This window comes from Dendropsophus ebraccatus, chromosome 3 (genome assembly GCF_027789765.1).
Source record: "Dendropsophus ebraccatus isolate aDenEbr1 chromosome 3, aDenEbr1.pat, whole genome shotgun sequence".
In the NCBI taxonomy this organism is placed as follows: domain Eukaryota; kingdom Metazoa; phylum Chordata; class Amphibia; order Anura; family Hylidae; genus Dendropsophus; species Dendropsophus ebraccatus.
In genome coordinates, this window is record NC_091456.1 from 5,986,094 (window position 1) to 6,003,588 (window position 17,495).

Consider the following 17,495-nt stretch of genomic DNA (forward strand, 5'->3'; position numbering starts at 1 on the left):
TGTTTCTATTTTGTGACTGTAATTTTTTTTGTTTCACTTTTTGTACATTGTTATAGGGGCGGCCATTTTGCCTGAGCTGTTTGTAATGACATTCAGTGACATGTTTTACAGCAAGCCTCATGGACATAGACAACAATAGACAGACTCTGTCCCTATGAGATGAATATGAGACATTACTGAGCGCGCTCTGTGACCTGTTAAGAGTTCACTCCACAGGGAGCTGCTATTGTCTCCTCTATCTACTGGTGTCACATGACGCTGCAATGCTGTACAGATCACTTTACTGCAGCCTCTTCTTATCACCACAGACACAACAAGAAGGCTCAGCTTAGTTTTAGCCCCAGTGGTGAGATATCAGGATTATTTTATAATATAGATAGAAAAGTCACCAAAAAATTCCAAGAAAAAAAATCTGATTAACATATAAACATTATCTACACAATTATCATTTTCTGATGACACATTCCCTTTAAATATACATTAAATGATATTGAATAATGAACTTAAATACAGTTAATAATCACAGTATTATATAGAGGCCGCGCGTCCCTGACAGGTCAAACAACGGCGTGTGCAGCTCCTGCCGCACTCTTCATTGTGTTCAATGGTGAATTGGATGCTGTGTGCGCCTGCATCCCAATTCAACAGAAATGAAGATCTTTAGGACAGTACTGCAGTACCTGCCGGGATGATCTTTACTGACATCGGCTGTTCTGTAAAACACGGCCGGGTCACAGAATGGTCAGTGACTTACATAGTGTGAACCCGGCCTAAAACTGCATTTAGCTTATTTTTCTTGTATATTCACAACAGGAGCATAGTTTGTTACTGTGGGATATTACTGTATATATATGTATGTGCTGTATGTATATTGTATGTATATTGTATGTGTATTACTGTGTATATATGTATGTATGTGTATTATTGTGTATATATGTATGTATATTGTATGTGTATTACTGTGTATATATGTATGTATATTGTATGTGTATTACTGTGTATATATGTCTGTATGTATGTGTATTACTGTATATATATGTCTGTATGTATGTGTATTACTGTGTATATATGTCTGTCTGTATGTATATGTATTACTGTGTATATATGTCTGTCTGTATGTATATGTATTACTGTGTATATATGTATATTGTATGTGTATTATTGTGTATATATGTCTGTCTGTATGTATATGTATTACTGTGTATATATGTATATTGTATGTGTATTATTGTGTATATATGTCTGTCTGTATATATGTATGTATGTATGTGTATTACTGTGTATATATGTATATTGTATGTGTATTACTGTGTATATATGTATGTATGTATGTGTATTATTGTGTATATATGTCTGTATGTATGTGTATTACTGTGTATATATGTCTGTATGTATGTGTATTACTGTGTATATATGTTTGTATGTATGTTAATATATCACAGCTAATATTATCCATTTCTGGACGCCCAGATTCCTCCCATTCCCTCCATGTAGTATCAGGATCTCTCTGGATCACATCTGGGAAGATTCTGTATTTTCCCTTAAACTGTGAAACCTTCTGAAAGTCTCTTCTCTGAGATGTAACTTCCAAATCAATCCCTGATTAGAAGATCAATAGTAGAACAATGACACTGCTCGCCGGCATTAATCTAAATAACGGCCCCGGGTCAGAGATGTAAGGAACCTAGAAAGGTCATTGACTCCTAACCAGGAATCAATATCTCCGTGCTGGATTTAACCCCTGTCCAGGGTTAGTAATAGCTTGTTGGTGGATGTCATCTGGACAACAGACCAAACGGAAAATAATTGCTGCGAGCCCTGAATCAATCACATATTATATGACAGGTGACAAGACGAGGAGTTTTCTTGAATTATCCCACAAAAGGCTTTTATAATAGAAAACCTGCTGCGGTTTGTGCTTGCTGTCAGTGAATGGGAATTCTTGTGTACATCTAGAGGCTGGAAATTCCCCCCGACCCTTAGAGGACGGAGCAGGCAGCATTATTATTGTTACCGCTAATAAATTTAGCACTAAATATTATTAAACGGTGTCTCCGGCCGTGCATTGTCTATTCGTGCAAAGCTCGTGGGGGGGATGTTTCCTGCAATGTTCTAAATAAAGCCGACCCTGGCTGATGGGTTGATCTGTTAGTTGGGAAAATGAGATTTAAGTGCAGTGTTATGCATTATGTAAGCATCCAAATATACAGAGGTTTGTAATGTAAAGCTATGATATAGACACTAAACTTACAGAACGTATGGGGATGCAGTTTATATGTTACTACAAAATGTGCAAACACACACAGATACATACACACAAATACACATAGATACATATACACACACAGATACATATACACAAATACACATAGATACATATACACACACACACACAGATACGTACACACAAATACACATAGATACATATACACACACAGATACATACACACAAATACACATAGATACATATACACACACACACACACACACACACACAGATACGTACACACAAATACACATAGATACATACACACTAGAGATGAGCGAACCTGGAGCATGCTGGAGTCGATCCGAACCCGAACTTTCGGCATTTGATTAGCGGTGGCTGCTGAAGTTGGATAAAGCCCTAAGGCTATGAGGAAAACATGGATATAGTCATTGGCTGTATCTATGTTTTCCAGACAACCTTAGAGCTTTATCCAAGTTCAGCAGCCCCAGCTAATCACATGCCGAACGTTCGGGTTCGGATGGACTCGAACCCAAACCCGGTTCGCTCATCTCTAATACACACAAATACACATAGATACATACATACATACACACACACCGATAGATAGATAGATAGATAGATAGATAGATAGATACAGTACATACATACATACATACACACACAGATACATGCATATACACAAATATACATAGATACATACACACAGACAGACATACATACATACACACACACATATACATGCATGTACGTACGTACATACACACACACACACACACACACACACAAGGACACATACATACAACAGTTACTTTCTCCCTAATTAGTCAGTAATGGCTTCCAGACATGACTCCTCTCTGTAGAATCTACTTCCCCTTTTCCCACCGATAATATCTCAAACAATAATGACGTCCATTTAGACCCCACAGAGTAAATGTGCCAACGCAGCAAGTGCACAGTGGTTAGAAACCCCCCTTTGTGCCTAATATCGTACATTTGGGCCCCTTTTTTCCCCCCACACAGTAGTCAGACCCCCACTGGGCCCGCACACAGTTGTGATCCTTTATGCCCCCATATAGTAGTTAGTCCCCTACTTTTCTGCTCCCAATCAATAGTTAAGTCCCCCTATGTGCCTCCCCACTATAGTCAGGCCCCCCCATGTATGCTCCTTTTATTCCAATAAATATTAATAATGCCTCCTTTGTGCCCCTACACAAAAACAATTCTGCCTTTTATGTCACCCATGATAAAGCCCTCTTTGCACCAATAGGAATAAAATCCTAAGACTCCCCTTTCCCCAGTCCCACACCATGCGGCTGGGCAATGACTCTCTGCTCCAGAATAGTTTTTACATTATTAAGGTAGAAGGTTGACAGGGCTATTTCCCGCTCATGGCCCCATAGTAAATGTGTTAACAACCTATGTGATGGCACTAAATCTTATACCTTTTATTGCTGGCTGAGTATGTTACAGCTGCTCTTCAGATCCTGTATAATATATGGACAGACCACAACTGCCCGAACAAGACTAACACTTTTGAACACCTACAACCCCCCCCCCCCCCAAAAGAAATACAAAATAAAAATGATAATAAATAAATAATCTTTATTGTGAAACATGATTACCCCCCCCCCCCCCCCCCCCCCAAAAAAAATAAAAAAAATAAAAATAAATAAACATTATAGTATGGTTCCTTCCATTCCCCATATCTTAATAGTGGTTACATCATGTTGGCAGCAGCAACTTCATCAATATAAGGTGCAATAATAAGATATGGTGGATGAGCAACAATGAATTCACTAAAAATATATAGCAGCTATTATAGAGAAACTTGTTGTAAACATACAGATATATAGTGGCAACACACACATTACATGTAATCTAATATCAGTATATATATATATATATATATATATATATATATATATATATATATATATAATATAGATGCCCATAAATTGCAGAGAATAATAATAGGAGCATGTAAGCCCCAAATAGATGCTGTCTTTTATGTATACCGCGGAATAGGGGGGACCCCACCTCAGACCTCAACGTACATTTCGCCCCACCAGCTTCCTCGGGAGGTCACTAACACTTTGTTATTGGCTGAGAACTCTGGTTAACAGAGAAGGATCCCAACCAGTACATAGAACCTAACACAACTACTTTAAACCTTCAGATATGTCCACATAGCACACAGGCCTGCCTTATGTACAGTATACTACTCCGACGCAACGCAGAGCACTGGATAAATATTCATTAGAAGGACCGTCTGGCTTGGGTGGACCGGTGCATCATGGGTAGTAGTGCTGCCGCCAGTGCACCAAACCACCTAATTAGCATATGGATTAAAGGAGGATTTTGGGCAGAGGTCTTTTTTGCCAAAGTGCCAGGGAGGGGGAGGATGAGAGAAATAACATGCACTCACCTCCCCGGCTCCAGCACTGGTGGTCGCATCACCGCCGCTCCAGTCCCCAGACCCTTCCTGGTCAGAGAGAGGACCTGAGATGTGATGTGTCAGGCCCACTCATCCAGTCAGCAGCCAAAGCAGGACCCCCCCTTGCTGAGCAGGTCTGACACATCACGTCCCAGGTCTCCTCTCTGACCAGGAAGGGTCTGTGGACCGGAGGACTAGAGCGGCAGTATGCGGCCACCTGCATAGGAGCCGGGGAGGTGAGTGCTTATTATTTTTTCATCCTCTCCCTCTCCCTGTCTGGAATTCTCCTTTAGGGTACGTTCACACGTACCTGATCCGCAGTGGATTTCATCTAAATAACTGAACACAGCATTAAATCTGCTGCAGATCCTGTACGTGTGAACGCACCCTCAGGCTATGTTCACACTGCGTATGATTCCGGCCGTATACGCAAGTTTTGAGGTTGATGCGTTCGCTTGGAAGTATACGATATACGCCCGCACAGTGCACACTACGTATGAGCTTACGGCCGGATCGTATACGACGCCTTGAAAAATTAACAAGACCATTGTTTGAGGACGGAAATGTTCCAACTCACGGCCGTGGATTCCCATGCGGTCCCGTACGGAGAACTTATTTCAACCAAATTGAACTTGATTTTTCGATCCAAAAGGTTCTGTGAGTTTTATTGGGCTGGACGAAGATTTCCAAGTAAATGACCTGCCTCAGATCGCTTCGAAACAAGCTAGGGAAGCAGAACTGTACTACGGGCGTATGTTCGCGGTGCGTACACATCCGGCCGCATGTCGATTTCTCCCACGCCCGTAGTTTCAGCCACACATGTACAACGGCGTACGAAATGCGGCCATACTCATACGCAGTGTGAACATAGCCTTAAACTGTAAAGTAACCGAACTATAGGGACATATCAGCAGGTTAGATGTTTCCCTTTGAGGAATAAAAGTGCAGGTGAGTACAGAGCTCCTGTCAGTCCTGCACAATGGAGAACACTTCATACTGTAATCTACCTATGTTATGGTGGTGATCCTGTACATGCACTAAGCCTGGGCCAAATAACACAGAATACACTCATGCACTCAGCTTTCATTTCATCCTCAAGTGGACTCAGCGACTCTATTCATTTTAATTATTTCATTTCCCAGAAAAGCTTTCTAATGAGAATTTACAGGGACTCTTCCTCCCCGGCCTCTATAGCGGTAAGAGGAAAACCTGGAGGATTGTCAGCAGGTAGAGAGGAGCAATAATTCATAGAAACCCTATTAGTTTTTCCCTTCTTATTGTCTTAGGATAGATATATGTATACACCAGGAAGGTTACATTCTGTTGTTGTAGATTTACCAACCATATCTGCTGGAAGTTTGTTCCAAGCATCTACTACTCTTTCAGTACAGTAATATTTTCTCACGTTGCTTCTGATCTTTCCCCCAGTAACCTCTCACTGTCTCCTCTTGTTCTAAACTCTTCCCTCCTGAACCCTATTTAGTCGTCTAACATATATAAAGGTTTCCATCCTGTCCTCCTTTCCCTTCTTCCTCCTGTAACATATATAAAGGTTTCCATCCTGTCCTCCTTTCCCTTCTTCCTCCTGTAACATATATAAAGGTTTCCATCATGTCCTCCCTTTCCCTTCTTCCTCCTGTAACACATATAAAGGTTTCCATCATGTCCTCCCTTTCCCTTCTTCCCCCTGTAACATATATAAAGGTTTCCATCATGTCCCCCTTTCCCTTCTTCCTCCTGTAACATGTATAAAGGTTTCCATCATGTCCCCCTTTCCCTTCTTCCTCCTGTAACATATATAAAGGTTTCCATCATGTCCCTCCTTTCCCTTCTTCCTCCTGTAACATATATAAAGGTTTCCATCATGTCCCTCCTTTCCCTTCTTCCTCCTGTAACATATATAAAGGTTTCCATCATGTCCCTCCTTTCCCTTCTTCCTCCTGTAACATATATAAAGGTTTCCATCATGTCCCTCCTTTCCCTTCTTCCTCCTGTAACATATATAAAGGTTTCCATCATGTCCCTTTCCTTTCTTCCTCCTGTAACATATATAAAGGTTTCCATCATGTCCTCACATTCCCTTCTTCCTCCTGTAACATATATAAAGGTTTCCATCATGTCCTCACATTCCCTTCTTCCTCCTGTAACATATATAAAGGTTTCCATCATGTCCCTCCTTTCCTTTCTTCCTCCTGTAACATATATAAAGGTTTCCATCATGTCCTCCTTTCCCTTCTTCCTCCTGTAACATATATAAAGGTTTCCATCATGTCCTCACATTCCCTTCTTCCTCCTGTAACATATATAAAGGTTTCCATCATGTCCCCCTTTCCTTTCTTCCTCCTGTAACATATATAAAGGTTTCCATCATGTCCTCCCTTTCCCTTCTTCCTCCTGTAACATATATAAAGGTTTCCATCATGTCCTCCCTTTCCCTTCTTCCCTCCTGTAACATATATAAAGGTTTCCATCATGTCCTCCCTTTCCCTTCTTCCTCCTGTAACATATATAAAGGTTTCCATCATGTCCTCCCTTTCCCTTCTTCCTCCTGTAACATATATAAAGGTTTCCATCATGTCCTCCCTTTCCCTTCTTCCCCCTGTAATATATATAAAGGTTTCCATCATGTCCCTCCCTTTCCCTTCTTCCTCCTGTTACATGTATAAAGGTTTCCATCATGTCCCCCCTTTCCCTTCTTCCTCCTGTAACATATATAAAGGTTTCCATCATGTCCTCCCTTTCCCTTCTTCCTCCTGTAACATATATAAAGGTTTCCATCATGTCCCCCCCTTTCCTTTCTTCCTCCTGTAACATATATAAAGGTTTCCATCATGTCCTCCCTTTCCCTTCTTCCTCCTGTAACATATATAAAGGTTTCCATCATGTCCTCCCTTTCCCTTCTTCCTCCTGTAACATATATAAAGGTTTCCATCATGTCCCCCCTTTCCCTTCTTCCCTCCTGTAACATATATAAAGGTTTCCATCATGTCCTCCCTTTCCCTTCTTCCTCCTGTAACATATATAAAGGTTTCCATCATGTCCTCCTTTCCCTTCTTCCTCCTGTAACATATATAAAGTTTTCCATCATGTCCTCCCTTTCCCTTCTTCCTCCTGTAACATATATAAAGTTTTCCATCATGTCCTCCCTTTCCCTTCTTCCTCCTGTAACATATATAAAGTTTTCCATCATGTTCTCTAGTGATGAGCGAGTACTAAAATGCTCGGGTGCTCGTTACTCGAAACGAATATCTCCCGATATTTGAGTGGTTGTTTCGAGTAACGAACCCCATTGAAGTCAATGGGAGACTCGAGCATTTTTGCAGGGGACTCAAGTTCGGCAGAGGGAAGGTCGTGTGAAAACCTGTCAACCTCAGAAATTGATGTTAACACAACGAAAATGGACAGGAAACAGCAGGGGCAGCATGTATGGATGCCTCTGAGGCTGCCTAATGGCACCATTATGCCTAATTCTGTGCAACAGAGGTAAGCATAGGGACCACCCAAAAACTCAGCCTGACACAGCATGGCTACTGGCAAAAGGCCTGGTCAATCCTGCCTTCAAAACGGCTAAAACATCCAAGGAAGGTAGAAGGTGCTGTTCAGCAGTTTGAGCACCGCCTGTTGGCGCTTACCCACGGCAGTGCTGCTGCGCCTAAAACTAAAATAGCCGGATTATGGCTAGATTTAGCCTCACATCCTCATGCAGTTGTGCGTAAGAGGCATCTCTTTGGAGGTAGGGACGAAGAATAACAATACAGTCTTCTTAAGAGGCCAAGGAATTTGATTTGAATGAATACACTTTCAATCCTTTAAAGAGTCTCTAATAGAGGGCAAGTGTCTATTAAAAAGACCTGGTCAATCCTGCCTTCGAGAAGGCTTCAACATCCAAGGAAGGTAGACGGTACTGGTGAAAGGATGGCAGAGGACACCCCTAAGATAAGATGACATCCACAGATAATATGGTTCGAAATGGACAAGACAAGGAAGGTAAATTGAATTTGACTATGAATTTGACTCTAGTAGTTGGGGTAACATTCCCTGCATCATGTGACTCCCCACTTCGCCCCCCACCGTTGTTTTGAGTTTCAATTTGACTTTGAATTTGACTGTAGCAGTTGGGGTTAGTTTAACTGGTTGACTTGCGGAAATGCGCACAGATGCGGTGCAGAGCCGCCACCAGGTTCCGCCCCTTGTCACACGCAACCAAGCTCACTGCTAATTACACACAAACCCGGGTGCTGACAGCTAACTGGCTAGGCCAGCTGTCAGTGACCATCAAGGGTACACCTGATGCCTCTCGACCGGGGGTGGTGAGGCCACGGCTAGACCAAAAAAAAATTAAATAAAACCGCTGGCTGGTTGGCATGGGCACGATCGGCGGGCCCCCAGCAACCAGTCCCGCTCCTCCGCAGAAGTAGTGTGACATCAGAGCATGGCAGTGAGGACACAGAGAACCATTAGGAGTGAGGAAGCAATTGAGCCTCCCAATAATTAGGCCAGACCCTGCATGGCAGAAGAAGACTTGGCTGTTGGCTAAGAATTAAAGGAAGAGGAGGAGGAGGAGAGGAGATAACAAGAATCTTCATGTTGAGGCAACAAGGAGGCAAGGGCAGGCACACCAGTAGTCAACATGGATGCCAGTTAAGGCCCAGCAACAAGGAGGCAAGGGCAGGCACACCAGTAGTCAACATGGATGCCAGTTAAGGCCCAGCAACAAGGAGGCAAGGGCAGGCACACCAGTAGTCAACATGGATGCCAGTTAAGGCCCAGCAGCAGCCAACAAGTAGCCATCTACCCCCAGCACCCTTTCGATTTTCAATTTGACTGTAGCAGTTGGGGTAACATTCCCTGCATAATGTAACTACTGACTTCTACCCCCGCCACCACCCTTTCGATTTTCAATTTAACTGCATTCCCTGCATAATGTGACTCACCACCTCTCCCCCCACCGCTGTTTTGATTTTGAATTTGACTTTGATTCTTGAGGATCTGGCAATTGTCTCATGCAAAGGGATCATCACTTGAGGGGTAGTGTACTACAAATCCCAGCAATACAATGTAGTACCGACTAGTTTTGGGGGGCTGTGCGGTACAATCTGGTAGTGGTTAGACCTATACACACTCTGTGACACCCCCTTTACTCTGTGCAAGCAGTTGCGAACTTAGAAAGGCCTTGCATATGAAATACAGAAATCAGTAAAAATACTTGTGGTCCCACTAGTTTTGGGGGGCTGTGCGATACAATGTGGTAGTGGCTGGACCTATAAACACTCTGTTACACCCCATTACAATGAGCAGTGAAGTTCTATGCAGGTGTACTACAAATCCCAGCAATACAGTTTAGTACCCACGAGTTTTGGGGGGGCTGTATGGTACAATCTGGCTAGGCCAGCTGTCAGTCACCATCAAGGGTACAACTGATGCCTCTCGACCGGGGGTGGTGAGGCCACGGCTAGACAAAAAAAAAAATAAATAAATAAATAAAACAGCTGGCTAATTGGCAGGGGCGCGATCGGCAGGCCCCAGGCAACCAGTCCCGCTCCTTCACAGACGTAGGGCTGTGCGATACAATGTGGTAGTGGACCAATACACACTCCGTCACACCCCATTACAATGAGCAGTGAAGTTCTATGCAGGTGTACTACAAATCCCAGCAATACAGTGTAGTACCCACTAGTTTAGGGGGGGCTGTATGGTACAATCTGGTATTGGCCGGAACTATACACACGCTGTGATACCCCCTTAAAATGAGCAGTGAAGTTCTATGCAGGTGTACTACAAATCCCAGCAATACAATGTAGTACAGCAGCACCACCAGCCCCAAAATCAAAAAGGAGTACACTGAGCACTTCTTAGGGGTGTGTATGCAACACCTAATGCCCCCTTTCTGCCAGCAGCCGGTCACCACAGTGTGCTGGTTAAATCGTGGTAGCAGCACTGCAACTCCCAGCCAGCAGTCTGTAGTAATAGTATTAATAAAGGATTTTAAGCCCTGAAAAGGTCTGTTTATTTGTATTGCTAGTATATACCCTGCCTACTGGAAGGCTATATCCTACACTGACTCTCTCCCTGACCAGCAGCAGCTCTGTCCCTGATCTCTCACAGCATGCGTCTGAAGCGAGTACTGCCGGGGCCGAGTTTTATATGGCAGGGTCATCTGATCTGGCCAACCAATCGCTGCTATCAACATGTATGGGTCCCACGTGATCGCAGGATGTACCAAAGAGTCTCCTGCATGTTTATTGGCTGAGAAATAGCGCCCAAACTTACAGGAAACGGATGATGAGATTTCCTCGAATATCACAAGATGCTCGTCCGAGTAACGAGTACCATCGAGTAGCCTAATACTAGATCGAGTACCAAGCTCGGATCAGCATGCTCGCTCATCACTAATGTTCTCCCTTTCCCTTCTTCCTCTTGTAACATATATAAAGGTTTCCATCATGTCCCCCCTTTCCCTTCTTCCTCTTGTAACATATATAAAGGTTTCCATCATGTCCCTCCTTTCCCTTCTTCCTCCTGTAACATATATAAAGATTTCCATCATGTCTTCCCTTTCCCTTCTTCCTCCTGTAACATATATAAAGGTTTCCATCATGTCCCCCCTTTCCCTTCTTCCCCCTGTAACATATATAAAGGTTTCATCATGTCCCTCCTTTCCCTTCTTCCTCCTGTAACATATATAAAGGTTTCCATCATGTCCCCCCCTTTCCCTTCTTCCTCCTGTAACATATATAAAGGTTTCCATCATGTCCTCCCTTTCCCTTCTTCCTCCTGTAACATATATAAAGGTTTCCATCATGTCCCTCCTTTCCCTTCTTCCTCCTGTAACATATATAAAGGTTTCCACCATGTCCTCCTTTCCCTTCTTCCTCCTGTAACATATATAAAGGTTTCCATCGTGTCCCCATTTCCCTTCTTCCCTCCTGTAACATAAATATAGCCCAGCATACCATATATATATATATATATATATATATATATACAGCCCAGCATACCATTATATATACAGCCCAGCATACCATTATATATATACAGCCCAGCATACCATTATATATATACACAGCCCAGCATACCATTATATATATACAGCCCAGCATACCATTATATATATACAGCCCAGAATGCCATTATATATATAAATACAACCCATCATACCATTATATATATACAGCCCAGCATACCATTATATATACAGCCCAGCACACCATTATATATATATATATATATATATATATATATAAATACAACCCAGCATACCATTATATATATACAGCCCAGCACACCATTATATATATATATATATATATATATATATATATATATATATAAATACAACCCATCATACCATTATATATATACAGCCCAGCATACCATTATATATATACAGTCCAGCATACCATTATATATACAGCCCAGCATACCATTATATATACAGCCCAGCATACCATTACATATACACAGCCCAGCATGCCATTATATATATATATATATATAAATACAACCCAGCATACCATTATATATATATACAGCCCAGCACACCATTATATATATAAATACAACCCAGCATACCATTATATATATACAGCCCAGCATACCATTACCATTATATATATATGTATATATACATATATACAGCCCAGCATACTATTATATATATATATATATATATATATATATATATATGCAGCCCAGCATACCATTATATATACTGCCCAGCATACCTATATATATATATATATATATATATATATATATATATATATATATATCCCAGCGTACAATTATATATATATACAGCGGGATCACAATCTCCCTCTTCCTACTGGTTATACCTCTAGCTATACAGTAATATAATTCCTTATGTTTTCTTCTAAATAAGTGACTGACTGAAGGTATATCTATATCTATATATCTATATCTCTCTATCCATATGTATGTATCTGCTGTTGAGATGTGGAGAATTAAGTTATGTAACAGATGCCTGATGTATTCCGTCTGCTGGTTTCTGGTAATGAGGGCTGTTTGCTTTCTCTCCACACCCATAAAACTCTGGTTGGATGTCAATGTTAATTTGTTTCAATGATGATAGGGTAAAGATGGTCTATTAGGCAATAAATTCCTCCTCACTCTCCCGCTCTCAGCTGTTGGCTCCTTCCATATTTATAGTGCCTTCCCATCTCCTCTATGAGTGGTAGAAGGGTGGAGAGTAAGTAAGAGGGAGGGCGGAAGGAAAGGGCTGGGAGAGTAGGATCCCCCATTGTGTATACTGAAGAAGAGAAGAGACATTTAAAACTCTTTCTGAAGAAGGAAAGCCGGCAGGAGGTGAGTACCACCACTGCGTCTGGTGTTTACATTGCACAAGGGCGTCCAGCTACAAATGTGAGTATCTCTTTGCTTCATCTAAGGAGTTACTAAAACATGACTATGGCTGCAAGTTAAAGTTTGTTGCACTAAGGGAACTTGGAGGGATTACCATGAGATGCCTGTGTGATTCTTCTGCAAATATATAGGTGCATGGTTTAAAAGTGCTGCAGCATCTGTTAGTGCTATACAAATAAATATTATTATTATTATTATTATTATTATTATTATTATTATTACTACTGTTATTATTATTATTTATTTATTATTATGATTATGGTTATTATTATTATTTTTATTTTCATGATGATGATGATGATGATTAATATGGAACAAAGGTGTGCATTTCCCTTTTTTTAGTTAGGGTGACCAACTTACAGAGCAGAACGTCAGGTCCGATAGCAGAATATTTGGCTTTTGTTAAAAAACACAAAAATACAAAACAAAACAATCCGCACAAGCATGCTACATTGCATCCACTCTAAATGCTAATGACAGTCATTTGGAAAATAAGAGAGAACACAAAGCAACTATATCCAAGTCTAATATTCTCCGGACCTATTGTTTTCTAACATTGAGTCTTCTAATCATCCAGCCTAGAATTCCATATAACCAGGTCAGCATGTGACCTCCTGTACGGAGAGACCTGGCCATTATTGTTGTTTACATCTCGCCAGTAGTATGAAGCCTAATGTAACTCCATCACATGGACTGGGAAACTTATTATACCCAGCTGTGAGAGGGGACTGACAATAGGAAAGCTGCGAGATACAGCCTCTCATTCACAGAAGACAAATCCACCTCCTTATTCCATAGCATTAAATGACGCCTTAAGCTCTGATAATATTTGCAGATAAGCTGAAGAGATGACCGGACTTAGCTGTGTGCTCGGTGCTGCTGGCTGAAAAGGTTTCTTTTACAAATGTTGTTTAGGATTCACATGGTAGAAGAGAGAACTATTGCTCTATATCAGGGGTGGGGAACCTTGGCTCTCCAGCTGTTGCAAAACTACAACTCCCATCATGCCTGGACAGCCAAAGCTTTAGCTTTGGCTGTCCAGGCATGATGGGAGGTGTAGTTTTTCAACAGCTGGAGAGCCAAGGTTCCCTACCCATGGTCTATATACTAGGAGTCTATGCTATGAGTGCACATGAAGACATGATGGGGGTTGTAGTTTTGCAACAGCTGGAGAGCCAAGGTTCCCTACCCATGGTCTATATACTAGGGGTCTATGCTATGAGTGCACATGAAGACATGATGGGGGTTGTAGTTTTGCAACAGCTGGAGAGCCAAGGTCTATGCTGTGAGTGCACATGAAGACGTGATGGGGGTAGTAGGTCATTGCCCCCTACCCTGGGCACTGGGATCTAGAGAGTCTCCAGCCCCCTGGCTTTATCATACACTTTATCCTCATAGCCGGTGTTCTATGTTTAGCTGCTTAATTGCAGATTTCAGGCTATGTATGAAGATGGACACAGATAAATACTGGCAGACAATCACAAATCTGGTGCAGTGTAAGGAGATGATATGTTCATGATTTTCATAGATTGTGTGGAAATATGACAACCCTTATGTTTACTATGGGACTGACAACCCCATAGAGCTAGATGAGCTTATTAAACAGTCTCTATCCCATTCATTAGTACAGTCGACGGCTTGGATACTATTGCTGTAAAGTAGCTGCCCCCCTCCCTTTAGATCAGGGCTAGAAAACATTGGTCCTATGATGCTTTGGCTGTTCAGGCATGATGGGAGTTGTAGTTTTGCAACAGCTGGAGAGCCAAGGTTCCCTACCTCTGCTTTAGTATTAGTAATATGAGACAATATGTATCTATATGTATTATGCTATTGTATATGCAGCGCCATACCTACAGTCGCTTGCCTTTGTATACCAGCCTTATATCTGCGAGTCGCTTTGCAGTCCGCCGCATAATAACCCGTTATACTATATTCCACGATGTTCCAAAACTTGGCAGCAATTATCTCCGTATTGCCGGAGTTTGATAGACAAAATATATTGATCAGCAGCAAACAGCTGTTTAGTCAGTGTCCTCTATAGATTGCCTATCCCATCTGCCCCTTACCTGATAACTGTGGTTATTTGTCTATGTAGTAAGCAGATAGGACTGTGCAGAAGTTACAGAGCCAGAGAACAATGTGACATCAAGTATTAGAATGTATGAAAGTCCATATAAATGTCATTGCTATTATATCCAATAGAAAGAAGCAAGACTATGCCATGGCTGCAGCCCATTATCCCTGTATAGAAGGATCAGGAAGGGTAGGGGCCAGGTGAAGCATGCTGCTGCTTATTGATGTGTAAAAGCCTTTTCGTTACCCCTAAGAGCTTTGGTTACGTCCCATAGGTTTGCACTGTTGGAGATATTATTTGGTTGTAGTGAAGATATAGAATCCTGCGCTCCGTCTCCAGCTGTAGTTTCCTCAAAGGCTGAGAAGCTTAATAGAAATCAAGTCATGACGGCTTGTAGTGAAGACTGCTACAAAGTACAGGAAAGCTGATCTAGTTCTAGGCTAGCTAAAACGTAGAGGAAAGGCTGAAAGCCAATGCTGTGGACGTTAGCTCATTGACACTTGTATATTGGAATCCATATGCGCAGACGTGCCTTAGTATGCAGAGGGCAGGTACATTAGCTATATAACAAGAGCACATTGTCAGGAGGCTTTGAATTGCCAGTGAAGGAGGTGCAGCTGCACAGTACTCTACAGAGTGCTCAGTGCTGAACGGACAGCTCCGCGGGCAGCCAGCGCTGCCATTCCTACAGCCTGAGCGCTCTCCAAGGTGCTGAAGGGGATCTGAAGATACAGCATGCCCAGCTGCCTGCCCAGGGGAGAAGCGCACAAGCAGGGTAGGTAACCTGCCTCTAAGCTGCCGCCTGCCATGCCTCATGTCTTTGGTTAGAAGAGATGGTATTAATTCTAGGTTTTCAACAATCAGACTCAATTACTGACATAAAAGAAGATAGAAGTGAGTAGAAAGAAGAGTACATTGGGCTGCAGCAAGTATTAGGTATTTAATGGAAGGGTAATGGAAGGGCAGCTTTCTAAATGACATGAATAGAGCTATCCTAATAATAGCAGTAATCCTGCCGTCCACAATGTAACATCATAGAAAACCTGAGATGTATTCCATCAAGGAGAAGAGCACATGTCCCTTATACTAGATGCAACTATAAATCTACTTTGTGTTACTTTGTGGGACCCGTATACTTTGTCTTTGCTTTCTGATACTGATTGCTGATCCTATAGACTGTTACATATGTATACGCCATGTATCTGTATATACCATCTATCTATCTGGCACAATGAACCTCTCCGATAATCTACAAGAATACTAGTGATTGTAATATTATAACTTCTCTTCTATTGTATTTTCCCACTATTGTTGTTATGTTTATAAACAGGATTCTATACGTCCTCTGTATAAATGTCCTTTTCTTCTCTTGGAGCCGGTTCCCCACTTCCCCATATCAGTTTATATAAGTTTATTCTTCACTTTCTGCCTTTAAACTCCAATGTTTTTTTAGTCTCAGGTTCAGAACATAAATCTTAAGTCCATTAGATTCATCTGATTTCTGGGAGACCAAAGTTTTTTCTAAGCCTAAGTGCAATGTGCCAGACGCCATTATTAAGGGGTAAGAAACCTTGGCTCTGCAGCTGTGGCAAAACTACAAATCCCATCATGTTGGTAGAGCTAAAGCTTTTACTGTCCAGGCATGATGGGAGTTGTAGTTTTGCCACAGCTGGAGAGCCGAGGTTCCCTACCCGTGCCATAAATACTGAATGAAATACATCTCCGTAGAGCCGGATGAACTGTGTGGTCTGCAGTCTGACCAATAACACTTAGTATAATGTATGTAACAAATCTAAGGTAACAGAATGTAGATTTACTTTAAAGTTACACCACCGCGTCCCCTAGGATGAGTGAATTTTCCTGTGTTTTTTTTTTTTTTTTTGCTCGGGTAAATGTCAGCAGGAAACCTACACCGAGCAGAACATTTGTATAACATAAATGGAATATTCTGGGTATTGTTCTCCAGACAATAGTCACTTGTTGAGATTTAATCTGGAGTGTAGGAGATAAGGTAGACTGCGCATTTACATTAAACATAGAACTGCCACTTCGCTTAGTTACCAATAAAACATGGATTTTTTTTTCTTTTTTTTTTGCCACAGAATGTTGTCTTTCTTGTTACCAAGAATAAAATTAGCAACATGAGTCATCTGGTTCCATGTAAACTAGTGGTGAATTGCTACAGGATCTCAGAATTATTTTGCTCTCTGACTTGTTGCATTGTATCACCCACTGACTGTTACATCAAAATGAACATTGGCAGAATCTAATTGTATCAGAATGAGAGGGATGTGGGCATTAAGTTAGTGAGTGAAGGGTGGTGGGCACATGACCCCCCTCCCCTTATTACTCCATTACAATAAATGGCTATAGAA

General features: G+C 41.7%; 1 protein-coding gene across 5 annotated transcripts in view; it reads left to right on the forward strand.

The window, feature by feature from the left end:
• The window catches only part of NOS1 (nitric oxide synthase 1), a 211,712-nt gene that overhangs the window by 104,131 nt on the left and 90,086 nt on the right, over positions 1 to 17,495 (forward strand). For 2 of the 5 annotated variants that reach the window (XM_069960745.1, XM_069960741.1), the window contains exon 1: positions 12,976 to 13,046. The exons of 1 other annotated variant lie outside the window; for it this stretch is intronic. The gene's annotated coding sequence lies outside the window, so the exon portion shown is untranslated. Of the gene's footprint in view, positions 1 to 12,945; positions 13,047 to 15,810; positions 15,896 to 17,495 lie in introns of those variants that run through there. 2 more of the 5 variants (XM_069960743.1, XM_069960744.1) reach the window with 2 other exon arrangements.